The sequence below is a fragment of the Pelobates fuscus genome, chromosome 10 (assembly GCF_036172605.1).
Source record: "Pelobates fuscus isolate aPelFus1 chromosome 10, aPelFus1.pri, whole genome shotgun sequence".
In the NCBI taxonomy this organism is placed as follows: Eukaryota; Metazoa; Chordata; class Amphibia; order Anura; family Pelobatidae; genus Pelobates; species Pelobates fuscus.
In genome coordinates, this window is record NC_086326.1 from 25,648,348 (window position 1) to 25,676,102 (window position 27,755).

The 27,755-nt window shown below is 40.4% G+C and overlaps 2 protein-coding genes across 3 annotated transcripts in view; one reads left to right on the plus strand and one right to left on the minus strand.

Moving 5' to 3' along the window:
- The window catches only part of BTAF1 (B-TFIID TATA-box binding protein associated factor 1), a 398,618-nt gene that overhangs the window by 194,369 nt on the left and 176,494 nt on the right, over positions 1-27,755 (minus strand). The window lies entirely within an intron of this gene.
- Positions 18,318-27,755, plus strand: part of CPEB3 (cytoplasmic polyadenylation element binding protein 3) — a 101,187-nt gene continuing 91,749 nt past the window's right edge. Inside the window, exon 1 of the mRNA XM_063435228.1 lies at positions 18,318-18,418. The gene's annotated coding sequence lies outside the window, so the exon portion shown is untranslated. The remainder of the gene's footprint in view (positions 18,419-27,755) is intronic.

Genomic DNA, 27,755 nt, shown 5'->3' on the forward strand with positions numbered 1-27,755 from the left:
TTTAGATATTACAAATCAGTTCTACGTAGAGGATTAAGCAAACATTTGTTAGAGATGCCTAGCATGTTGTTAGTTTTTCGATGAGTCTGCACCCGTTCATGTTCAGGAACCTTTGCTCCCTGGATCAGCTGGTACTGATTGCTTCTACAGGAAATGATGTGGGTATACAGTTATTTTCACTTATGCTTCACTGCAGCTGGCTACTGTGCAGATTCACATTGTGAAAGCTGGCTTCGTGCCTTTCTCCACTACTCTACCAGCTGCAGTGTCAATGGCGTTTGTAAAAAATGATTGCTTTAAGGACAAAGAAATTATATGAATCACATAAACCGTAACCTAGCATTGGTAATACAAAGGCAGCATAATTTTTCCGATTCTCTTTTACTTTGATAGTTTGCGAAAAATGCTGAATCTAAGCTGCTTCAATCTGTAAAAAAAAATACAAGCTTAAAGGGACACTATAGTCACCAGAACAACTACAGCTTAATGTAGTTGTACTTGTTACGGTTTCTATAGTATGTCCCTGCAAGTTTTTTAATTTAGCCCTACCTTTTCAGACCTTATTGCCTAAGGACACTTCTAGTGACCGCCACTCAGACGGCCTCTAGAGGCGCTTCCCGGGTTAGTGCTGCACAGTGCTGCTTCTCTATGAGGCGATGGTGATTGGCACAGCGTGGCAGCCTCCCAATGCTATCCTATGGGAAAGCATTGGATTGGCTGAGATCATCAACTTTGATTATCTCAGCCAAGGAGGCGGAGCGTGGGTAGAGCCAGCACCAACAGACCCACGCAGCAATAGAAAAAGGTGAGTAATCTCACATTTTTAACCCAAGTGGCTTGAGAGCTAAAGTCTTATTTTAGAACTATAATGTCAGGAATACATGTTGGTATTCCTGACATTATAGTGTTCCCTTAATAAAATTGTATTCTTAACACTACAGTGCTCTCTGCCCCTCCCCACCCCCAGCAAATAAAGGGTTGAAAAAAACTAAAACTGAAATATGTTCTGTGTTAAATGACACTCAAGGGTTATTCGTTAAAGATAGAAATTCAAATTTTATGTCAGAATAGCCAATCTGGAATCAATCTCCAAATCAGCTTTTCTTCAAATTTAGCCTTAAAGGAATACTGTAGGCACCCAGACCAATTCAGCTCATTGAAGTGGTCTGGGTGCAATGTCTCATGTCCCTTAATCCTACAGTGTTAATTATTGCAGAAACTGCAATAATTGCCTTGCAGGGTTAACTCTTCCTCTAGTGACTGTCTACCAGATGGCCACTAGAGGGACATCCGGGTGCTTAGACGACTTTTGATCGTCTAAGTGACGCTGGACATCCTCACGCTCTGCATGAAGACTTCCAGCGTCACTGGAATCCCTATAGGAAAGCGTTGATTAATGCTTTCCTACGGATAAATCCTAATGCAAGTGCGGCTATTGCTGGGGAAGGAGGGTGGGCAGAGACTAACTCAGCGTTTTAACCCCTTCAACCCCATGCGAAGGAGGGCTTGGAGGGAGTGGGGCACTGGAGGGTTCTAAAATGTCAGGAAAACAGCTTTGTTTCCCTGGCACTATAGAATCCCTTTAAATTTTGAAATTCACATAGTTACTCTGAATTCCCAACCATTCGCATTCTTTCTAGTGAATAACCCTGTTAATGGTCTCTAGTGGTGCTGACATAGGCTCACATAATATCTTTTCTCTATATAGATTGAGAGGGACTTGCAACATTTAGGTCAAAGGAGCTGAAATTTAACATTTACAACCTTTTTTTATTTTTATTTTTTTTATGTGTACATGGATGTTTACTCTGCTAATTCCCTGATGGTAGATAACATAACTGAGAATGCATTTTAAAAAAAAACAACAAGTTTTATTTTAAATTATGAGAAAATACAACAAAGTAAGACAATAAACAGTCACGTGAAATAAACATAACAAGACCTAACTGTCTTGTACTTTATAGACCACTATAGCACTGAAATGGCATGGTGATTGTGGAGTAGTTCCAATTTAAGGAAACATTTTTATAGGATAACATGTATTCCGACTTCACAATCTTTTCACAATCACGTCTTTGAAGCTAAAAGGAAAAAAACCGAACAACAAGAATTGTAATTATATTCAGCTTTAGTAAGGTAGGAGGGAGATACGGTTTTAATGGACAGTAGAATAACACTCGCTTGTTTGAAAGCAGGCATGGCTTTGTGTTGTAATAAAGCAGTCTTTGAAATTCCAATGGATGGAAAAAGTCAGCTTAATTCTACCCTTCACCCAGTTCTCTCTTCTGTGTTTCTGCTTGATCACACTGAGCAAGCAGATTCTAAAAAACAGAGAGCAGTGTATTTAGAAAAGAAACAAAAAACTTAATGTATTTGTCTCCATCGTGGCACTGTTTGACCCTTCAACTATATTGAATCAGCTGTTGCATTCTCAGAAACAGCTGGGATTGCTTAGTATATAGCGGATTACAGAGTTGCAGGTCTTCCTGATCAAACATGTGTGAAGCCAGGGGTGCCCAGTCTTTGCCCTCCAGCTTTTGAGCCACATTTCTTATTCTCTGCCATGCAAGCCCATCTACATGAAAATAAAATTTATAGGGCATTTATCCAAAATTCTTCAGAATAAAAAGGCATATTATAAATAAAAATAATCTCTCCATTGAGCTAGTTTGGCAGGTGGGATGCTGCAAGGCTGTTATATAAGATTTGGATTGTCTCTGGAGAAACACCTGATTAATGCAGGTGAGCAGCTATACATCATTATGCAGGCGACCATGCTACCATCAAAGAAAACCCTTAGAGGTGAACATTGAAAGGGGATCAGTCTCAGGCAAACACAATTGGATAAAATGGCCTGGCTAAAAGCGGTCACATGTGTCCCCTTACAATTTAAAGGAACACTCCAAGAACCATAACCACTGCAGCACGCTCTAGTGATGATGGTGCTATAAATGACCTGGCACCATCACAGCGTAATTTGTCAAACCATTTCTAGAATTGTTTGATAACAAACCCACATTCCATCCTCTGCTTCCAGATTTTCTTTGCAGGAAACATCTCGGTTCTCCTGCAGGAAAACTCCTGATGTGGTATGCATGCCCAGGGGACCCAGGTAAGTTGTCAAACCGTTCTTAAACAGTTTGGCAATTACATTATGTTTGTGGATGGGCACTCTTGGCACAAATCCACTATAACGTGCTCTAGTAGCTAAGGTGCTTGAAGGGCTCCTTACCTCCTTTTCACAAATGTGTGACATTGGCTTTGAGTAGAGTTACAGAACTCAGATCATCATTCTGCACAACGAAAAGTAAAGAATGAATGTATGATGGTTTCAATCTTATGGACCCATACAAACAGTGGGGCTTGTACATGCCTGAATTGGCATAAGCTCCAAAGATGGAAGACATATAAATCATGCCCCTATTCCAGACAGGCTTACCCCCCAATGGGTAATGTCAATGACGATAACTCCCCCCTGTCCTGGATCTGTACCTCCCAATATTGGGAGATATGAGTAAATATAAAACATTAAAATGCTTACTGCAGCACCACTTCCTTGTGTGGGACATGATATTAAAACATGATGCTCGTGTTGTGATCCTGCATACTTGGGCATCTGGTTAGAATAAAGGCATTTCTGTCCAAATGTCATATTAATACTTGCACCCTCACAGCGCCATTTCAAATGTAGATGCAGTAATTGCTGTGGCTCTGCCAGCACATCCTGGCATATCAATTACAATGGTAAAAAACTATAGGGGTCTATTGCCCGTGTCATCATAGAAACGACAAGGAGGCACATGCAGAGGTTTTGAACCTACTTATGATGTGTTAATCACTCAGATAGCATTTACTGGGTTGAATGAACAAACAACTGTAATGTAAAAATATATATATATAATATTTGCATTTTTGATGTCTGTACCATGAGTAATTTTGCATCTAGCTTTCCATAGTATGCCATGAAATGCCTCTAGTTCAACCACATGTAATTTAATCGGCACATGAAATCCCTGACATCCAAATTATAGAGCAAGCTTGGAGACTTGCATGAATAAATAACGCGTAAGCCTTTCAATACGAAAATACATCGTCCAGCAGATACAAATACAATCATCATCTATGGCCTTATAGGACATTATTGCTGGATGGTTTCAAATGACCAAAGACAAGTGAGCACAGATGTTTGTTGTTTATGTAGTGTGTAAGCATAATGTTCTTCTATATACCGGTAGTTATTTTTGTAAACTCCCCACAAAAACACACATTTCCTTAAAAGTACACAGAAATTGTTTAGTGTGTTTTTTTTTTTTTTTATTGCATAATGTATGCAATTAATACTTGCACCTAAAAAATTTACAAATAGGCAGCACTTTGAAAGACGAAAACACGGGTGGATTAGACCCCTAGAAGAGAGAAGTCTAGAAAGATATAAATGCCCAAACACATACAGGGTAATTCACAAAAGTGAGAATGCATAGTGAAAACTATAAAGTCTTAATTGCACTTTTTTTCATATATATATATATATATATATATATATATATATAAAGCCTATTCGGACTAAATTCTGCTTTTCATCATAAATAGCTCCATTGTTTACAAATCTTCCTCGGTGGGTCCTCTTGCATGAATATTTCCTGATCCTATGGCTCTATTCCTGAATTACTAAGGTTAATATGTATCCGTCAGTTTTGCTCAAACATCATATGGAGACTTGAACTGGTCATGAGCTTTTGCCTAAACAAACATTTGATATAAGTCAATAGAGAGAACTGAAAGGCTTTGTCTGCTTGTTGCTGTAAGCCATTTGCTACAGACACAGTGATTGTAATTGTCCATTAATGATATTATTATTTAAGCCTCCCTGGAATAGTAAAATAGGAAACCTAAAGTATTACTCCAATCATCATAACCCCCCAGTCCGCTGTTGTACCATGACCCAGTTCCTGTATAATGGGGCAAATCGTTTAGCAACAGTTTGCCCCCATTCTCTGGGTCGCCGCTGGGCTCCAAAGCTCCCTGGTGGTCTGGTGATGTTGCAGCTCTGCAGAAGCCGGAAGCCTTAGTCATCACTATTCATTGGCTGAGAGTGTTTTACTACTCTCAGCCAATGACTGACATTTTGCACAGAATTTACATTAACCAACCCTCAACTCTATTCCAGCCTGATTGATGGCACCACAGAGGTGGAAACACTTCTTTTTTTTTTTAAATTCTTTATTTTTGCACACGATAAGGAATGCAAGAGTAATACAACTTGTAGGCTTGCGCAGAAGCCAAAATATACAAGAACATTCATTTAAATACAAATATAACTCCTTTGGCACATACAACAAGCCACTTTATGCATTCTATATCACTTGCCCCCTATCGAGGGTTTTCTTTTTATAGTAACATCAGTTAAGTTCCTTACTGTTGTACAGGAGAGGCATAGCGAAAAATAGCGCTATGATAAAGATTGTGCAGTAGCATATAATGTTAGATAACCTCTTCCAGAGCTCAAATTATAGATCAATCCTACAGATAATGCACCTCTGGAATTCTAGACTACCCGCCTCTCTTCACGTATGTTGTACTACTAGACAGGTCCTGTACCCCGAGCAATAGCCCAAAGACTACCCAAAGTAGGATGAGCCCTAGGGATCCCCTTCTCTCCGTCAGGACACATGTCCGTGCTAGAAAGGAACCATATCCATGTGAACTGAGACAATACAAGTAAAAGAAAGACAGAATATAAGAGAACACCCTCATATACCAAGGGTTATGTAACAATAAGAAAGATATGAAGAGTAGAAAGGAAGAGAGAAGAAAGAATAGAGAGAAGGACTAAGGAATAAGGAGGGGGGGGGAGGGAGGGCGAGCGAGCTAGGGACCACCCAAGCAGAGATCGTGATTCTATCCCATCAAGTATCCCCATTGCCCAAGACACTATTGTCCCATGGTCCCAAACTTTTCGGAAGGCCGCTATGGTTCCTCTCATCCTGGCAGTAAGAGGTGGAAACACTTCTGACAGCTGAGAGTTTAAACTTCATATGTAGAGCATTTTAAATCACTGAAGTTGTTTTGGTGATTGATTGGAGTATCCCTTTAAGTTCAAATGAAAGCTTGTCTTTTAGTGCAGTAGTTTTCAACTTAATCTACAAGTGTTAGGATCTTGATTCAAATGGTGTCACGTAAGTGCCCCTCTAGAAGTTCTGACACCAGATCCTCCATCTGTGCGTCATTTATGGATGAAAGCTCCACAGTTCCTGACGCGGTACCTGTTACGTGGTATTGGAGTATAGACTGAAGACTGTATAGACCTATAAACTGTAAGCTCGTTTGAGCAGGGTCCTCTTCAACCTATTGTTCCTGTAAGTTTTCTTGTAATTGTCCTATTTATAGTGACATCCCCCCTCTCATAATATTGTAAAGCGCTACAGAATCTGTTGGCGCTATATAAATGGCAATAATAATAATTGGAGTTCACCCTAATCTTTTGCAGACTGACTATAAATACACAGGGTTGTGTGGGAAATTTCAAAGTTACATTATTGTAATAATGGGGAAACATGTTACAACACATATACAATGTTTTTTAAAGAGATACTGTATCCCTTTACAGTATCCCTTTAACATATACAACCCTCATCAAACTTGGAAATTCAGTTATTAGAGCGAGGATTAAAATTTACCCCAGCTCAAAAAGCGGACAACTTTACTTTATTTATTGATCTTAAAACATGTTTAAGATCTTTAACAGTTCAGAGACATTTCATCAAGAACCCAACCCCACTCACATTAACAGATGTTTCTGGGGATTCTGATAAGAGCCCCCGAAAAAAACGAAAAAACTTTAAACGTTTTAAGCCCAAATCTAATTTTTATCCATTTCATATGAGGGGCCCCTACTTAGGAAAAAATGGTGAATGAGGAATTTAAAAAAATAAATAGAAAACAAAATAAACAATATAGTCTTACCAAAGACAAATCTATATGCCTCAAAGTGCTTACCAACAGAGAGGTCATTGTAATAAAAGAGGCAGATATTACAGGTGCTGAACAATATTGAATGGAGGGATGAGTATAACTGGGTCACATTAGACGTCACATCACTTTATACAGTTATTCCTCATCATTTAGGTATTAAGGCTGTGGATTGTTTCATTAGTCAAGACACAGAAGTTTCCCCAACACTTAGGAATTTTATTTTATCAGCTATCCAATTTATGTTGGAACATAACTATTTCTTTTTTTGAAGGGAAATTTTACCTTCAGATTACAGGTACTGCCATGGGAACCAGGTTGCAACCAGTTATGCCAACATATATATGAGAAGGTGGGACCGCTTTGTCTGGTGCGGGCATGACTGGAGGGCGAATCTGGTCCTGTGGTGGCGGTATATAGATGACGTTATTGTCATTTGGAATGGGTCTCATGAGTCTTTTAATACTTTTGTACGCTACCTCAATCAAAATACATTTAATTTAAAATTCACACCCAAGTAGGAAAAACCCCTGCTTTTACCCTTTTATCACTATTTCCCACTCCCTCTAGAATGTAAGCTCATTGAGCAGGGCCCTTCATCTCTCTGTTCCTGTACTTCCAGCTGTATGGTTACAATTACATGTCTGTTAGACCACCCATTGTACAGCGCTACGGAATCTAATGGCGCTATATAAATAATAATAAACATGAGATCAAATCAAAATGTTACTTTAAGAAAACTGATTAACGTAACAGTTACGTCCACAGGAAGAGTTGTCACCATAAACCATGGTTAAGAAGCATTGCAAAGAGTCAACTCACCAGAGTAAGACATAACTGCTCCAATCCACAAGATTACAGAATGCAGGCAGGACACATGAAAAATAAACTGGTTAAAAAAGGGTATGATAAGAACACCATTGAGAAGGAAATTAGAATCATTGCCAAAAAAAAATAAAAATAGAAACGATTTATTGATGCATCGATCTTAAATACTCATAATGAGAGGTTCAGATATTCCTTTGTCACTAAATACAATACTGACCACTGGAAAATAAAATAATTCCTCCATAAGTATTGGCCTATATTGCGTCAAGACCCTGTTATAGGTAGTGTCTTGCCAAACTGTCCACCCATTATATATAAAAAGAACCAAAACCTGAAATTTTTTTAGCACATAGTTATCCAAGAAAATAAATCTCTATCACAAAAAAAAGGATATTGATCTTACACCAGAAGGGTTTAGGGGGTGTTAAATGGATCTGAAACAGTCTTTACATTTTGAGGGGTACAGTGTGTGTGTATGGAAGGGCAATGTATGTACATGGGAAGGGGGGCAGTATGTGTGTATGGGGTACAGTGTGTGTATGGGGGGGGGGGGGCAGTGTCTGTGTATGGAGGGGCAATCTATGTACAGTGAGGGGAAAAAAGTATTTGATCCCCTGCTAATTTTGAACGACGTTTGTTTACTGAAAAATAAATTATAAGTCTATAATTTTATTGGTAGGTGTATTTTAACAGTAAAAAACAAAATAACAAAACAGTATCCAGAAAAACCAATGTCATAAAAGTTCTAAGTTGATTTGCATATCAATGAGTGAAATTAGTATTTGAACCCCTATCAATCAGCAAGATTTCTGGCTACCAGGTGTCGTTTATACAGGTAACGAGCTGAGATTAGGAGCACTCCACAGAAGCAATCAATCATTTAGATTCCAAACTCTCCACCATGGCCAAGACCAAAAAGCTGTCCAAGCATGTCAGGGACAAGATTGTAGACCTATACAAGGCTGAAATGGGCTACAAGACCATTGCTAAGCAGCTTGGTGAGAAGGTGACAACAGTTGGTTGTTGAAGAAACACAAATTAACTGTCCGTCTCCCTCAGTCTGGTGCTCCATGCAAGATCTCACGTCGTGGAGTTTCATTGATCATGAGAATGGTGAGAAATCAACCCAGAACTACACGGGAGGATCTTGTTAATGATCTCAAGGCAGCTGGGACCATAGTCACCAAGAAAGCAATTGGTAAAACACTACGCCATAAAGGTCTGAAATCCTGCAGCGCCCGCAAGGTGACTCTGCTCAAGAAAGCACATGTACAGGCCTGTCTGAAGTTTGCCAATGAACATCTGAATGATTCAGAGGAGATCTGGGTGAAAGTGTTGTGGTCAGATGAGACCAAAATCAAGCTGTTTGGCATCAACTCAACTTGCCGTGTTTGGAGGAGGAGGAATGCTGCCTATGACCCCAAGAACACCATCCCTACTGTCAAACATAAAGGTGGAAACATTATGCTTTGGGGGTGTTTTTCTGTTAAGGGGACAGAACAACTGCACCGCATCAAAGGGATGATGGACGGGGCCATGTACCGTCAAATCTTGGGTGAGAACCTCCTTCCCTCAGCCAGGGCATTGAAAATGGGTAGTGGATGGGTATTCCAGCATGACAATGACCCAAAACAAGGCAACAAAGTAGTGGCTCAAGAAGAAGCACATTAAGGTTCTAGAGTGGCTTGGCCAGTCTCCAGCCCTTAATCCCATAGAAAATCTGTGGAGGGAGCTGAAGGTTCGAGTTGCCAAATGTCAGCCTCGAAACCCTAATGACTTGGAGAGGACCTGCAAAGAGGAGTGGGACAAAATCCCTCCTGAGATGTGTGCAAACCTGGTGGCTAACTACAAGAAATGTCTGACCTCTGTGATTGCCAACAAGGGTTTTGCCACCAAGTAGTAAGTCGAAAGGGTCAAATACTTATTTCACTCATTGACATGCAAATCAAGTTATAACTTTTTTGACATACGTTTTTCTGGCTTTATTTTTTGTTATTTTGTCTCTCACTGTTAAAATACACCTACCATTAAAAATATAGACTGATCTTTTCTTTGTCAGTGGGCAAACGTTCAAAATCAGCAGGGGGTCAAATACCTTTTCCCTCACATGGAGGAGGGCAGATTAAGAAGACTATACATTTATTTTGTTTTATTTAAAAAAAAACTACAAATTATTTCCATATCCCCCCTCCCTTCTTAGTCTTGCCTGGGAGGGGGGACAGTTCTAATTTCTGGAGGTCCGGTGGAGAAGCCCTGGTGGTCCCAGTGGTGAGAGTGAACTCTAGCAGCTCCTGTTCACTCTCACAAAACTCTCCATGGTAACCACGGCAATGTTCCAAACTCGCGAGAGGAGAACTCGGCAGAACTGCAAGTTAGAGCTCTCCTGAGTCCTCCCTCCCAGAGCTAGCAGGTAAGAGCGTGGCATGGTTCCTGGTGCTGTGATCATAGCACCAGGGAAATATTTTTTATCGCCCCTGTGTGCCCGTTGCACACCCCAGTGCGCCGCGGCACACAGTTTGGGAACTGCTACTATAGACACTATAACCATTTCATCTCATTGTAACAGAGATGAAACATTTCCTTCTAGCCATACCAATTCATAACAGCAATGAGCACCATGATAGGCTGAAATTGGTCAGCTGACACTCTCAGTATGCTAATACTTCATTAGCTTAAGCAGACAAGAGGAGATGGGCTTCTGGGGCCTCTTGTTTAGCATTAAAACATTAGAAATGGTTGAATGCTAAATGGAGGGACAGTACCAGGGGACCCCAGACACTATAACCGGTTCAATGAGATGAAGCTGTTACAGTGCCCCTATAGCAGAGGTGTATCCTGGTTTTGTGCTGCCCTAGGCAGGACAAAACTCAGGCACCCCCCATCCCCCCCACATCCCCCTCCCCCAACCTTTCCCCCCGCCCCGCATTCTAAATACACACACACACATTCACTGACAGATACGCATACACTAGCTAACAGAAACACACACACTAACAGACACACTCACACTCAGTAACAGACACACACTCACTCACTAGCAGACACACACACTCACAGGCAAACACACACAGTCAGACACACACACACTCACTAACAGACACACACACTCACAGGCAAACACACTAACAGAAACACACTAACAGACACACACACTAACAGACACACACTAACAGACACACACTAACAGACACAGACACACACTAACACACACACACACTAACACACACACTCACCTAACACGTTTTTTTTAAATTTATTTAAACACCCCCCCAGCCTCCTTACCTTTGGGAATGACGTCATATTCCGGCTCCCAGCCTCACTCTGCGGCGCGCGAGGGAGCTGAGCAGACGGCTCAGAGGAAGTGCTCCCTCGCCAGCCGCCCACCAGCGCCGCCCGACCGCCCAGAAGCCCGCCGGCAGCCCAGCATGTCTGTTAGCCGCAAGGCTAACAAGACATTTGCCTTGGGCATTTGGGGGCGGCTTTTTTGCCGCCCCCTGGAAAATGCCGCCCAAGGCAAATGCCTTGTTTACCTCGCGGCTAATACGCCCCTGCCCTATAGTGTTCCTGTAAATCATATATGATAGTCAGGCGAATTTACAGAATCATCAGCTCTTTCTTTAGGGAACACTATAGGGTCAGAAACACAAACATGTATTTCTGACCCTATATTGTTTATTTATTAAGGTGTCTGCCTCCCCCACCCCCTTTATCCCTCACAAAAAAGCATTTTACTTACCTTTATTCCAGTGCCACGCGGGGGTGCTGGCTCTGCCCCGATCCGCCTCCTTAGCGGAAATTATCAGAATTGATGATCTCAGCCAATTCAATGCTTTCCCATACGAAGGAGGCGGGATGGGGCGGAGCCAAACACCACCCTGGCCAATCAACATCTCTTCATAGAGATGCAGTGAACCAACGCATCTCTATGGGGAAAGTTCACGTTGTGCAGCATGACCCAGGAAGCACGTCTAGTGGCCGCCATTAAAATGCATGCAGGGACAGGCTATAGCCACCAAAACAATGACATTAGCTACATATAGTGTCTCTTTAGAGGGATACTCCAGAACCCTAAACCACTTTAGCTTGCTGAAATGCTTTATGTGTGAAGAATGTCTTATATTTTCATTTTGCCAAAACTGCAGATTTCAATAGAGATGTACACTTTTATAAATTAACATGGTCACACTCCCCTGGCTGTCAATCAGATAACTGGTCTCATACTTCATGGTTTGGTTAGCTCAGTGGAGCTAAACTCAAGAAGCAGCAATTGCTCAGATTTCTCATTGAGTTGCATTGAGAAGTCTGTGATTGGACAACCACTGAGAGTCTGGGTGGGGTTAGAAGGGGATGACTTGCAAAGGCAGCAGACAAGTGATCTGCAGGTTTTGCAAACTTTTTTTTTTTATTTACCCCCAATAAAAAGAATGCATAATTAAATGCATGCAGGCTTTCATTTGGGCTATATCTACTAAAGAGTGATTTTATTTTGCATTTGGGCAGTGGGGTGTACCTTTAAGTTATGTCTTACATTAGGTCCCCTTTTGCTGAAACGTTTGTTTTTGTTTCTTCAAATGTACAAAGAAGTGCCAATGCATCAGGTTATTGTTTTATAATTTTAATCATATTTTTTTTTTTTTTTAAAGCTTTTCCTTAATGCCATCGTTCCATGCTTTTTTTCTTTTTTACATCTGCCATAGTAAATAATTATAATTTAACTGAGTGTAAGCCTGTTTTGGAAAATATTTATGTGACAGACAGTAAGCTTTTAATGCCACTCTTTTTGTTCACTGCTCCCACGACTAAAACTCAGAAACATTTTGTTTAAAAGATCTTTAATGTTCTTACTTGATTGTCATTACCTTGTGAACATTTGCTGTTTTCTTTCTGTAGCCCATTGTTATTGAAAACAATATTACATGGTTTGGGTTTTGTTTTTGTTTTTGAAATAAACTATGCATTACTTCACCGATCCCCATTATATTTTTTTAGCATGTCTGACCTACAAATAATGATGAACAGTGAATGCAAAGCATTGTGGTTGGCATCTGTGTATTCCTATTATGCCATATAAACAAAGTGGAATTTTCCTCTCCCCTCCTGTATGCTAGCATATTCTCTTGGAAACAAAAAAAGAAAAAGTAAGTGTTTGTGTTTTTGTGCATATAAGTTACAGACATAGTATAATGGATAACCCACACAAGATTCACAGTGCAAACATTATCTACAAACACTAGACAATACAAACCACAAAGTACAAATAAAAGGTTACAGTTAGGACTGAAAGTATTTTTTGTACTTTGTAAACAGACTGAAATTCATAGGTTATTTTAAATGGTTTTTTTTTGTTTTGTTTTTAGCCATTTGCACTGAGTGGCAGGTTTTAAGAGATATTCATAACACCATAACCCCTAGCTGAAGTGTTAATAGTGCCAGGAGTTTCCGTACGTCAAATCGTTTTAGAACAGTTTGACGTCTTACCTGGTGTCTGCTGGGTGCTGCTCCCCCACCCTGCTATTTCCTATGGAGAGCAGGAGCGTCTGTTAGCTTTCTTGAGCTAAATCCTGCAATGCAAGGACAAGCTCATTGGCTGGGAGCGTTGGCTGGTCAAAGGATACCAGGTAAGACGTCAAAGAGTTCCAATGTGGTTTGACTCCTCACATTGGTACAGTACACTCTAAGGGTTATGGTGCTTTGAATGATCTTTTAAGAACTGTTTTCAGGCATTTGGCAATGTTGTCTGCAACAGGAGAGACAGCACTTAACTGTACTCTCTTCATGGTCCTTTTGGTTTGGGGACCAACCAGGAGGCTGTCAGCCTGGTGTGTCTCACATCAGGCTGGCATGCCCACATTAAATCTTGCCTGCAGTGGTAAATAAATACATGTCCTGTACTTTGTGACTGACAAACAGTATACTAGTCTACAAACGCTTAAAGGGAAACTACAGATTTATTCTTCATGTTAATAAAATTGCATGAAATCCCTCGTTTGCCCCAATAATATATGAAAATACCATACAATTTGCCTCGCTTCCTCCGTCAGTAACACCATATCATCATGTACTCTGTCACGATCCAATTAAAAGCTTCTCATAGAGCAGCATTGATGGACCACGGGCATGATGAGCTGTGAGTGAATGTGCCAATTAGTGGAGGGGAAGGATGGAGATAGTGTGGACTGGTCAGAGAGTATAGAAGGTGGGTTGACCTGCTTATAACAGGATGGATAGAGAGCTGGGAGAGCAATATGGAAGGGTTTTTGATTGAGGTATATGAAGGGGCTGCGGACGTACAGTCCTGTAAGTTTCTACTCACTCTCTCACTGCGCTGCCTGCAAGTGAAAAGGGTGATTACATCTGTCACCAGCGTGCGCTGACGACAGATGTCATTTTTGCACAGCACTCACATTATGCAGTCCGAAACCGAGTTCCAGGCTGCCTAAATCACATGTACCAGGGATGCAACTAGATTCCGACACAAATTTGCAGATTTTTTTTTCTATAAGCAGCATTATTAATCCTTCAATAACTATCCTACAATGCATTCGAAAGCTAGCTGTCCACTGCTGTGCTGTAAATGGCCTAGTGAGACTGCTTTTGATTTATATTAGACATTAATAATTTAGACAGCCATACAGTCCCAATTCAGAAGATTACAATAACCATGAGTTATAATACAATTATTATGACATAAAAAGTCCACACACACATGTTCCCTTGTGGCATGCCCCGACAGCCGGGATCCTTCATACAAACTCTGGTAATTTATTTGCACACAATAGTGTAAGAACACAGCACACATAACAGCTGATATAAAACAGACACACATTGCGCATTGTTGCATTGTGCTTTCCCTCATTGTTGTGATTTAGTTTTGATTCAACATGTTGTAATAGGACAGGGGTAGGCAACCTTTTAGCAGCACTGTGCCGATATAGGATTGTGATGTCCTGTAGCGTGCCGGTCCTATTTTTTTTATAAATCGAGGTAGGTGTGCTGCCGTATTCTGCTTGTGTTTGTACTGTAATTGCTTTGTATCATTGTATTTGTGCGTATATATGCAGGGCTGTCTTTAATAATGACTGGACCCTGGGCAAAGCATTTGCTTAGGGCCCCCTGGACCTTGTCCCCCCCTTCCCAGGCATGCAATCACGTCCTACACCTCAACACAGTGGTGGACCTAAAGTAGAGAGGTGCAAGAATTCTTGGCGGTCTCCCTGTTGCACGGGTGATTAAAAGGTAGATCCCTATCTGTCGTGCAACTCCAGAAATGCATTGACAGCTGGGGCTCTACCATTTACTCATGTTTGCAGGTCTGTATTTAGCACTAAGCAGTTTTTGTGTGTTTTTGTGGAATATGTTTGTATGTGGTGTTGGCGTGATTGCAAGCACACACACACACACAGACATACTGACATACACACAGACATGCTGTCATACAAACATACTGACACACACACACAGATACTGACACAGATATACTGACACATAAATAGACATGCTGACATACAAACATATTGACACACACACAGATATACTGACACACACACAGACATACTGACACACACACAGACATACTGACACATACACATGCTGACACACAAACATACTGACACACACAGATATGACACACACACACACTGACAGACATACTGACACAGACATACACTTTAAAACTCACCCTCCAGTTTCCTACCTTTCCTGTTGGTGGCTGAAGGCGTTGGGAGTTGGGGTCTAGAGCTCTTGGCCAGCCCCCCTCCAATCTGCCTACTCTTCTTTCCTGCGCGCTCCTCTCTTTGTGGGAGGAAGTGATGCGTGGCCGTCACTTTCTCCCAGCCTGCTGCCGAAAAGCAAGGGGCCCGCTCGCGCTGTTAAAGCACCTCAGCGTGTGCCGGGTCCCTGCTGACCTTTGTGCATGGGCCACCCGGTGGGCCTCCTTAGTGTGCAGATTACCAGCCAGAGGGTTAGAAATAGTTGAGGCCAGCAGGGCTCACGGTGCAGCTGCCCAGTTTGCCCCGCGTTAAAGAAGGCCCTGCGTATATGAGCTATTATATTGTTTATGTTCATGAGTAGTTTATGGTATTGTGTATGATACATATGAATGTAAGCTGTGTATGGGTGCTGCTTGTGGTATTGTGTGTGTGTGTGTGTGTGGATGGATATGTGAAAGTGTGCGTTTGATAGTGTGTGGGGGCTGTTTGGGGTATTGCATGTGGGGTTGTGTGCATGTATGTGGATTGTTAGTGGTGTTTCGTTTGTGCGGATTGTGTGTATGTTTGTGTGTGGGCTGTCCGTATTATTTGTATGAGGGGAGGATTATTCTGCATTTCTGTGTATATCTAGCAGTGTGGGTGGCTTCCCTGGGTTCCAGTAGGGACAAGTCTGGCCAGGTACATGTCAAGGACAGGAGCTGCAACAGCAACTGCGAGCTGCTCTACTGCAGTGTGGCTTCCTATTCACAAGTGCTGGAAGGAAGTGATCTGCGATCACTTCCTCTACGTGCTGCAATGCATAAATTGAGGATTGTCCTTCACCACCTTTTCGGATTAGCAAATATCTGAAGTTTTACTGGGACTCCTGATAGGCCAGAGCCTGTTTGACTCTAGCAGCCTTGAGTGCCGTGCAAAGACACCTCGAGTGCCGTGCATGGCACTAGTGCCGTAGGTTGCCTACCCCTGTAATAGGAAGTATGTATGCCAACCTCTTCTACAGCACTATACACTGGGTAAAGAAATCACACAATAAATGATTAGAAGACTGGTTTAGTATACATGAACAATAGGTGATGACGGCCCTGCACAAATGACTGCAACATAATAAAACAGATCAGACACAAACAAAATTAGGGAAAGGGATGAAACAGAAAGGTCAAACAACAAACATCTTCATATGAGAATCCATCCTCTCTGGTTTGTAGGTAAAAATTTAGGTTTTGTCATTAATCTATTAAAGAGATGTCTTAATTGGGGATATATCTGACAGCAGCTTGCAAGAATTGCAGAACTCTTATCTGCAGCCTTTCCAACCTCTCCCCTTCTAACCCTGCCCACACTGTGTGTCTGTCCAATCACAGACTTCCAATGCTGCTCACTGAGAGGTCTTTGCAGGGCAGGTGCACTGGGTGATTGCTGTCTCCTGAGTTTGGTTGTCTGTCTGATAGCTAGTGGGTGCAACAAAAGTGCAATTTTTTTATTGAAAGATGCACTTTTTTTAACCCATTAAGGACCAAACTACTAGAATAAAAGGGAATCATGACATGTCACACATGTCATGTGCCCTTAAGGGGTTAAAATGAAAAAAATAAATAAAAAGGACACTTTTCACACACAACCTTCTTAACCCCTTAAGGACCAAACTTCTGGAATAAAAGGGAATCATGACATGTCACACATGTCATGTGTCCTTAAGGGGTTAAAGGGAAACTATAATTCCATGAAAACAATGTTGTTTTCCTGGCACTATAGCTCCTATAAGGCCCCCTCTATCACCCCCCCCCCCCCCTGCCCCCCCATGAGCTTCAGTGGTATTGGTGCTATTAGTGTCCCTTTAAGAAATCTAAAGTGCTTTTGGTGTGTGGTGTGTTACTTTAAAGCAGAATGCAGATCGGGAAAATCCGATAGAAGGTGAAAAGTCATTACATAAGAATGGAATAGCTCCAGTGTTCTCTTCTTGAGAATTCAGGATGTTGAGCACTGGGTATAAGTCAGAGCAGAGGACTTATAAAAGGCTTTGAATAGATCCAATCCAAATTACACTATTCTCATCCGTCAATTATCATTTTATTTTTTATATAGTGCCAGCAAATTCTGTAGCGCTGTGCAATGGGTGGATTAACAGACACATAATTAATCAATTCCACTCAATACAGTACACAATATCTTTAAAGTGGCATTACTGAATTTATACTTACTGTGCCATTTAGGCTTGTTTGGCTTTGCAGTATATAATTGGAGCAATATTACTAAATGTTTATGAGATGACATGGGATTTGCAGACTCTTCTATGTTTGTATCTGCAAACAGGGAGACACCATGGACATATCCTACAAAGGCTAGTCCTCCTAAATGTGTACAATCTGGGTCTGGTTTATGTTACAAACCTGGCAAATCAAGTGAAACTGTTAAATTGAGGCACCAAGAAACACCCCACAATATAATGCATAGTACGAATCTACTATGGTGCAATGTGCAATTAGAACAAATGATCAGATATAGCTAATTAATATGTATTGTGCCATCAATACAATAAACAGTTGTCACTGAATCCCAGAGGGGTCCTACATGTTCTGTTATATTGTAGATTGATACATGGGAATGGAGAGAAGTGCATCAAACCCCTAGCCCCCAGCAGCAGGAGCCCTGTGTTGTTGTGCAGTCAGGCTGTCAGCTGGTATGCAGTAGGCAGGGTCAGCACTGCAGTCCTTGAACGCACACACAGAGCCATCATGCGTCTGGGCTTGGGGAAACTACAACTCCCAGAACCCTCTGCGTGTGCGTGCGCACTCGCCTCCTAGCTGTCAAAGTGCTCTTGGCCATCGGTATATCGCTGCCAAACGCTAAGGAAGAACACAGAGCATTGATAGATCATTACTCTTTCCGATCCATAAAAAGAGATTTCTGAAAAGGTAATTATAACCCCTATCCCAATGACCTAGCCTGCTTCTCTTTGCATTGCCTTGTCCAATATCCCCTGAGGTTACAATGTATTTAATTAGTTGCTGATGTATCATGTCAATCTGTGCAGCTGGGACATTCCTTTTCCTATCAGGGCTGTGAAAAAAAAGTTGGGCACAGTGTAGGGGGAGGCTTTACAGGGGGGATTTAATAAATAGGAAGTTTGACCTTGAGAGAGGTAATTAAGATAAATGTCTAGAAATCGTCTACTGCTCACTAGTCGCACTCCAATCCCTAATTTCTGTCTCAGGTATACCATCAGCTGAAATGTTAGTTTACAATAAATAGAAGCAAGGCTGAAATGTCCTCATTACATAACAAGGGCCAGATCATGGTCTGTTGTGTTTCAGATCTTACCAGTGACATTGTTTTCTGTTTGCTTATAGAGGAATAAAACACTTACCAAGGATTAGACAGTCATTTTTTTTCCATTGACATTTTATTATGTTCTATAATGACACTGATAATTGTGTCCAGGGTAAACACTCTTGTATCAGATAGTATGAACCTGTTCTGGAAAATTGAAACCTCGCCAGAGTTTAGTCCCTCCTGCAGATTTTTAGGTAGTTTTATATTGGTCATTTTATTAAGGCTCCAGTCATTGTGAAGTTTTGCCAGTTGCATTATTTTATTGCGGTATCTGGTGTGTTACATGTGATGTATGAACAACCTGCTTGATTATTTTGGACCATCTTGTGTTGTATAAACAACTCACACACACTGCACACATGGGAACAAACAATCCCACTATGACAGTGCATGTGCATGTGGCCACCAAAGGGTCAGTTTCCATGGCATTTCGAATTTGTAGATGCAAATATAATCAGATGTGGTCAGTAATTCCCATCTCATTAAGCACCATTTAAATACTCCTGTTGTTTATATGTCTGTTTGTTTTTGTTTACAGATTTGAACTGGATGCATATTAAATTTAAGATCATTAGCATGTGAAAATATAAAATTAGATATCCATTAATGACTGTTCTGTAGTGTTTATTTTTTTTCCCTGTTCAGTGAAGAGGTAATAGAGTTGTACAGATAATATTACATGTTTATAGTTCTTTACTAAACAAGACCTTGAGGAGAATTGACAAGAGAATTGACATTTCATGGCCAATATGGCTGACTTTGAATTTTGTTCTACAATATACTAAGCAATTCTCCACAATTTAGTAGATAACCCCACTTGTCATAATGGGTCCGTATAGCCAGCATGGGGCCATGGGTTTGATTGTTATATATACATATTATGTTGGTGCTGCTGATGTTATGTTGGTGCAAGGCTGTACTGCAGCAAATTTACTGACTGATCGAAAGACTTTCCTTTTACTGTCCTGCAGACTAACCTGATACAGTAGCAAATACAGTGCAACGAAATCCTCTAAATTAACACATATTAACACATTTACAGCAACAAATCACATTGCTTGTCCTTGCAAATCTTTGCCAAGGGAGCTCAATCAATTACTCCTTTATTTCCTTCAATGTGGTACCAATTACTTGCAATAACATTAGTGCAAGAAGTCTGGTAGCTAATCAACTAAAAATGAAGAAAGCCCTTTAAAGCACATTATAGTGAGCTTTACTATTTGTTCTAAGGCATTGGTGGGTCTAATAAACAGAAGGCCCCCGTACAAGGATTTTTCTTTTTTTTTTGTCCCTTCACTCACATTTTCTTTTAATCCACCTAAAATGATACTGTAAGCCAGGCTTCCCCAAACTCCGGCCCTCCAGATGTTGCTGAACTACAACTCCCACGATTCTATGAATGAAATAGGCTGAGAATCATGGGAGTTGTAGTTCAGCAACATCTGGAGGGCCGGAGTTTAGGGAGGCCTGCTGTAAGCACTACAGAGCTCAGTAGTAGTTATGGTCCCAGGAGAACCCCTGGTGCTGTCAGACTGTAAACTGTCAAACTGTTTACAGTTCTCAGCCAGTGAATAATGTCCCAACTTGGTATGAGTTGGTATGATAATATGGAAGCCTGAGCTACTACTTTAGCATGGCAACTCAGACTCATAATAGACTGAGTGCCTGATAGAAGCAGGTAAGTGTTCTCAATCTATTTGACAAGTTACTGTTTAACAGTGCAAGGGGGCTCTTGGCACCATAGCCAGGACAGTGTGCTGCACTGTAGACATAGCAGTCAGTCATTTTACAGGCATAGATGCTCAGATCAATGGATAACACAGATACATACATAAAAGCACAAATTCTGTCATACAACACACAGCTTTAAATTTCCCCAGTGTCAGACATTCTTCCACTCCTGACTCCCCCACCGATTAGTCTCTGTACTTGCCCTTCCTTCTCACTCCCACAGTTTAAAAAATTTCCAACAATTAAAGACACCTCCTAGACAAGACTTTCAATAATTGAAAGTCTTGACATTTGGTGTTGCAGAACGCTCTGACTGCTTTGGATTCAGAAGCACCCAACTTTTTCAGCGCAGTGAATGCCGTACATACCCGATAATAATAGATTACCATGTTTCAAATCATATGCCTACCTATTTGTCTGTGTGGTGGTGGGGCCATGACAAGCAGAACACCCTAAAGTAATTAAAGGGACACTATAGTCACCTGAACAACTTTAGCTTAATGAAGCAGTTTTGGTGTATAGAACATGCCCCTGCAGCCTCACTGCTCAATCATCTGCCATTTAGGAGTTAAATCCCTTTGTTTATGAACCCTAGTCACACCTCCCTGCATGTGACTTGCACAGCCTTCCATAAACACTTCCTGTAAAGAGAGCCCTATTTAGGCTTTCTTGCAAGTTATTGCAAGTTCTGTTTAATTAAGATTTTCTTATCCCCTGCTATGTAAATAGCTTGCTAGACCCTGTATGTCCCCTCCTGTATGTGATTAAAGTTCAATTTAGAGATTGAGATACAATTATTTAAGGTAAATGACATCTGTTTGAAAGTGAAACCAGTTTTTTTTTTTTTCATGCAGGCTCTGTCAATCATAGCCAGGGGAGGTGTGGCTAGGGCTGCATAAACAGAAACAAAGTGATTTAACTCCTAAATGACAGTGAATTAAGCAGTGAAATTGCAGGGGAATGATCTATACACTAAAACTGCTTTATTTAGCTAAAGTAATTTAGGTGACTATAGTGTTCCTTTAATACAAATATTTATAGTGTTAGTGTTCCTGTAAATTCTTTCACCAGCCACGTTCTCCCTTTTGTATTCTGTATTTACTTTAATTTTCTTTAAATACACATGCAGGCTATTATTGTTTTGAGCAAAGCGTATTTCTTTTATGAAATTGCTCCCATTTTATTTATGTTGTAAGTTTGTTTGAGTAAGGCCTTGACTATCTCTTGTTTCTGAAAGGCAAACTTGTGAGTTTAATTTATTTGTATGTCTTGTGAACCCATTGTGCAACGTTGTGGAAAGTGATGATTCTTTATAAGTAAAAGACGTTGGGTACCTGCAACATGTTTGATAGTTTTGCCACGGTCTTTAAAGACCATAATAAGCTTAACCCACTATAAGCCATATTGTATTATATTGTATTAATCAGACTTATTTTATTTCCATGATGCTTAGATTTTTTCCCCCTTCCCTATATAATAATATTAAAGCATGGGTTCATCTAGCTTTTGATTGATTTGAGGTATGTCCTTGAGTTCTGGAATAATGAACGATGATCCAGTCAAGAATCATATCTTTTATGCTGAGATACTGCAGTCGGGAGATTGAGTGGTGTAGCAGAGATTGTGGGGTCCCCCATAGAATTCTTCACATATCTGTCTAGAGGAGGACCTCTTCCCTGGTGATTTTAGTGGGAAGGGAGATGAGATCTGTGTTTATGCTGGCAACTGATCTTCATTGTAATCCAATATGCAGAAGAAGCAGGCCATGTTGGGGGTATTATTATTATTCATTAATATTATTTATATAGCACTTCCATATTCCACAGCACTTTACAGTTATAGAAAGGGGATGTTAGAGGTATGACGGCATGACTTGGCTCACTTAATTAAAGCAATGCAGATCCGCTAATAATTATGGCTTTACAATGCCTCTGCTGCTTTTTTTGGGGGGGGGGGAGGATTTATTCAGTTAAATCAGGAATTGACAAGCGAATTGCAAATGTAATGCCAAAATAACATAGCTGATTATTTTTTTCCAGCTTTGCTGTTACATCCTTAAATTTGCAGTTACCTTGTCATGACTCTACAATTTCCGCTTTAGTGAAATAAATCCCACTCTTTCAAGAGTTGCCAATAAACAGGGCCCTGTCAATTTACCGATATCCTGGTTATAAGTTATACATTTTTTCTTCTTAAATAAGATATATCCAAGTGAGAATAAAAATAAAAGAAACATTGATTATGAGGTCTGATGAAAACCCGTTGATCTCTGTTTCCTTCCATTTCCCATCTTCTTCAAAACTCTCTTATTTGCATTTTACGATAACCTTATGCATGTCCCAAAGCACTTAATGGTGCAACACAGTGCCTGGCACCTTGATTATGTTATAGTTACAGTTGCATTGTAAGGGACCTGCCATGGATAATGTGGGGGGTGCGAGGTTTGAAAGCTCCGCCTCTCCAGTCTCACCAGCAGGTACATCTTGCTCTTATTCTGTGCTGGAGTCCTTGGATGGAAGACTGCTCAACAGGCTTATTGTATCCCAGAAAATGGGAGTGAAGGTCGTAAGGCTTCAACATGAGCGCACATACTTTTTTTGACTTTTGAGCTTTCAACATGTATCCAAAGCTTGGAACGCACCAATGTGAATTTCAAAGGTAAGGCCAAAGTAACTGAACTAAAAGGATTTCCTTTTTACCCCCAAGTCAGCTATTTGAACTTAAATTTGAAATTCACTTTGAATTCTGACTTTAACGAAGACCCCCGACAGACTTCTCTGTGTTTGTATTTTTTATTTTGGTACCTGAAAATGCAACACTTCATAGATCACGATGTTACATATATTTAAACAAGTGTTTAAATCCTGTGTGGCATGGATGGTGGGTGACATCACACCTTGGATAAAAAAATCAAATAAAAAAAATCAACAAAGAGCAAAACAAACAACTTAACATATGTTGTGACAGACACCATGCAGTGCGGGGCTGCAGATATATACTTAACAGTTCTCGATTAATCATCTATTCAGTGTCCTGGGAACTGTTAAAAGAATACTATAGCATTAGGAATACAAATGTATTCATCGTGCTGCACTAATGGAGACCATCTGATTGAAATAGACGTATATTTATATATAGCAGAGTGAAAATGTTTCCTTTTTAAGCCTGACATCATGTGCTGACCTCACAATCCACTCACAGAGGCCTGGTTATGTCTATGAAACATGACAGCTACAACAGGGAGAGCATACACCGAGTGATGGTAGTAGGATGTCCATGTATAAAGGGGACTGACTTTCTTCACCTGATGTGCCAGTCATCATATAAATTCAGGATTGTACTTTTCTAGCAGATTACCCACTATGCAGGTAGTGTAATAACATACCATACAGATTTATATAACCTTATTCATCTTATGAATAATGTCACACAAATAGATTCCTTAATGTCAGTTTGTAAAGGGGGAAAAAAAAATGAAAACCTGCATCAAAAAGACAAATGAGTGCCATATATCCACCATGTTCTCAGGGACACACATCACGTATACATATTAATGGGCAGCACATGAAAAGGGTTGCCCTGTAGTTTGACGAATTTAGAAGAAGGTGTATAAGATAAAGTAATTAGGCAATGAAGAATCCTGCAGGATATACATTATACATACTGCAGGGCATCCCTCTTTATGTGTTTTCATAAATATGACAAATCATATGTGTCCCTGAAAACATGGTGGCTATGGTAACCCTACGTATGCCAATCCCGATAAGATACACCATTCTTTTTACCTCTTCACCAGCATGACCGTAGGGAAAGGGAGGGGGGCAAAGGGGAATGTGTCGTTATCATTAGCTGTTTTGAGCAAGGGTTTGTAGTATACATGTTTTCGCAAGCTTCATACATTATATAAACACTATTAGCCGTAAATGGTAGTTGGATTTGAAGTTTCATGTTTTTAGGGTTTGCCAGTTGTACCCGGCTGTATGAGGAAAACACACACCCTGAGCGTAAAACCAATTAGTTAATCAGTTAATAATTGATTACACACTAGGCAGATCCTAATTTCTACATGCTCCTGGGCACCATTGTACCATCAATATAAAAAAAAAAAAAAGTGACAGTGGAACCTATTTATGTTTAAGTAAAGGGGGGCTGTGTGAAAATGAGAAACACAGGTTTGGGCTGTCCTTGCCTCCTCCCTTAATTCAGTTAGTGTGTTTTCATAGCCCCAGGCTGTGCTGGGTGTTTCCTGGCTTCTCTCTGGTGAATAAGCAAGACATGCTATAATTTATACAAGGAGATAAGAGCTAATTGTGCCAGATTTGCTTATCCCTGCGCACTATTCTGGTATCCTGATAGAAAATGGTTTCCTAAGTAGTTATGTGTAAAGTGGATTTTCTAATGCACTTCTCAATGTGTAGCTGCTAAAGACCAGTATTTGTGAGACTGCATTATAGCGGATGAATCGTGTTTATGGGTTAAAACATCAAAAGAGCAGGTAAAGCTTGCACGCCTTTTAAGATTGCAAAATCCAAATTGGTTTGCTCAGCACATATCACTTATTGACAAACTGCATGTCTGCTTCATACACTGCATGAAAGCAAATCGAGAATAGACCTCACAGGAAGTGCCTCGATTAACGGATTTCTCTCCTGCGGCGTATGAACAATACATACAATGGGAAAGCACTTTTTTCACATGCCTTTTAAAGAACACTAATTTTTTAAATACTGTAGTATGTACGATAAACATGTAATTTTTTTTTTTTAACTGTTTAGTAGATATACACCCACACAAACATGCATCTACTTTTCTATATGTCTTTGAGTAGCTTAGAGGAAAACAATAAATAACCTGCAGACTTTTTGTCTGCAGCCTTTGCAAGCCCTCACATCTAATTAAGAAGATGGGCGCACCATAGCCCACCGTGTAAGCTCTGCGAAGCTAATGGAAGCGAAACAAAACCCCCCATCTGAGTGACTGCCTGGAAGGCATTTCTGCTCCCCTTTATAAAAGTGCTGATTTCTATTGAAATCTACCCTTTTAGATATTGCCAAATAAGTGTTCCTTTTAAGGATGGAAATTAAACAAGTGCACATATTCTGCTTCCATGAGCATTATTAGCTCACCTGTTTCCTGTTAAACAGGTATTTAAACAGCAGTGACCTAGGACCTGATCTGCGTATTTTGGATCTAACATGATTGAGAGTTGTTCTATTGTTGAGAGATTTTCTGTTTGGAACACTAAGGTAAAAGTGTTTGCACGTATCTTTGTCAGTAAGCAGAGAAGCTGCCTGACAGAAGGTTATTGTGTAGTTAGTGCTCAGATTAGCAGGATTTATTTTACTTTTTGTTTATTTTGCTACGCTTTAAACTGCGACCGTCTGGGATATTACAATAAACCAGTTCCTTTTTAAAAAAAAAAAAATGAACACCAAGAACGTGTGTATGTAGTTTCTCTGCATCCTGGAAGACTAAGCAAATATTAAAAGCTCATGTTACACTATAGACAGACATTGAAGCTTGTTGTGTTTCTATGATTTTGCAGGACACTGGCAGTATTGTTTACTAAAGAGAGAACTGTCAGGAATCTCAAGTGAGTTTCAAATATAAAGAGAGACTATAGTCACCAAAGCTAATTTAGTTTAATGAAGCCGTCTTGGTGTATACAGGTTGGCCCGTAAGTCCCTACCTATCCATATATCTTATGTATCCAATGTATGTGTGCTGGGTGGGTAGGTACTTATGGGCCACCCTGCAGTCTCACAGCTCAATTCTCTGCAATTTAGGAGTTCAATCACTTTGTTTATGCAGCCCTAGTCACACCTCCCTGCATGTGACTTGCACAATCTTCATGAACACTTCCTGTAAACAGAGATTTAATGTTTGAACTGTGTTTATTGCATATTCTGGTTAACTTTAGAATTTCTTATCTCTTGCTCTGCCAATAACTTGCTAGACCCTGCAAGATCCTCCTGTGTGTTATTAAAGTTGAATTTACATCGCAAATGATACACGCTTCTAAAACAAATTAACATCTGATTGAAAATGAAACCATTATTTCCATGTGGCTGTGTTAGTCATAGCCAGGGAAAGAGTGGCTAGTGCTTCATAAAAAGAAACAAAAGTGATTTAACTCCTAAATGGCAGAGAATTGAGTGGTGAGACTGCAGGGGCATGGTCTATACACGAACAGCTTCTTTAAGCTAAAGTTGTTTTGGTGGCTATAGTTTCCCTTTTAAGGTCAAAATAGCTGAAGTGGAAAAATGGGCCGCTATGTTTCCAGTTCAGCTACTTTTAGCTTAAATGTAAAATTCAGTCTGAATTACCAACAATTCTATCTTTAGTAAATAACCCTGTTGGACATCTGCATTGTCATGCAGGGTGTGAAGCTACTGCTTATAATGTGTAATTCATGGGCTCCACATAGGAGATCCATGCAAGAGACACTTAAAGGGACACTCTAGGCACCCAGACCACTTCAGCTCATTAAAGTGGTCTGGGTATAGTGTCCCATTTGCACGAAGTGCTGCAATGTTTACATTGCAGCTCTACGTCTGCCCTCAGCCACTAGAGGGCATCCTGAATTGAAACAGACCTTTGGTCCAGTATCTCATGCTTGATGTCCTCACGCTCTGCATGAGGACCTCCAACGTCAGATTTTTTCCCCATAGGATTGATTCAATGCTTTCCTTTGGGGATCCCTTTAACGCACCACACCAAACTCTATCCCCTTAAGGTCACATGACGGAAATGTTCAGTCATGATTCCCTTTTATTCCAGAAGTTGTCCTTAAGGGGCTATGCATATTTAGCTCTTGGTCTAAATATTTGCTTGTATCCCTTTCCATTCTCAGTTCAGTATAGTTTTTAAACATCCTACTAGGTCCAAAAATAGGGACCTAATATCCATCTGCATCATATTAAAATCTGAATGGCATGTTGAACTCTAAAACCGGCAAACTGTGACTATAGCAGAATTGGAGAATATATCCAAAACCGCTATTTTATCTTTATTTTTGCAATTTAGATTAAAGTGCTCTAGTCCCAGGTTCTCAATTATAAAAGGCTTCCTTCTTGCAGTACCGAGGGGCATGATGTCACTGCTCACGTTCTGTCCCTACTTACTACCCTGCAGTATTTTTCTTCCATAACACGGTAGCATATGCTGTCAGAAAAGAACAGCAAATAT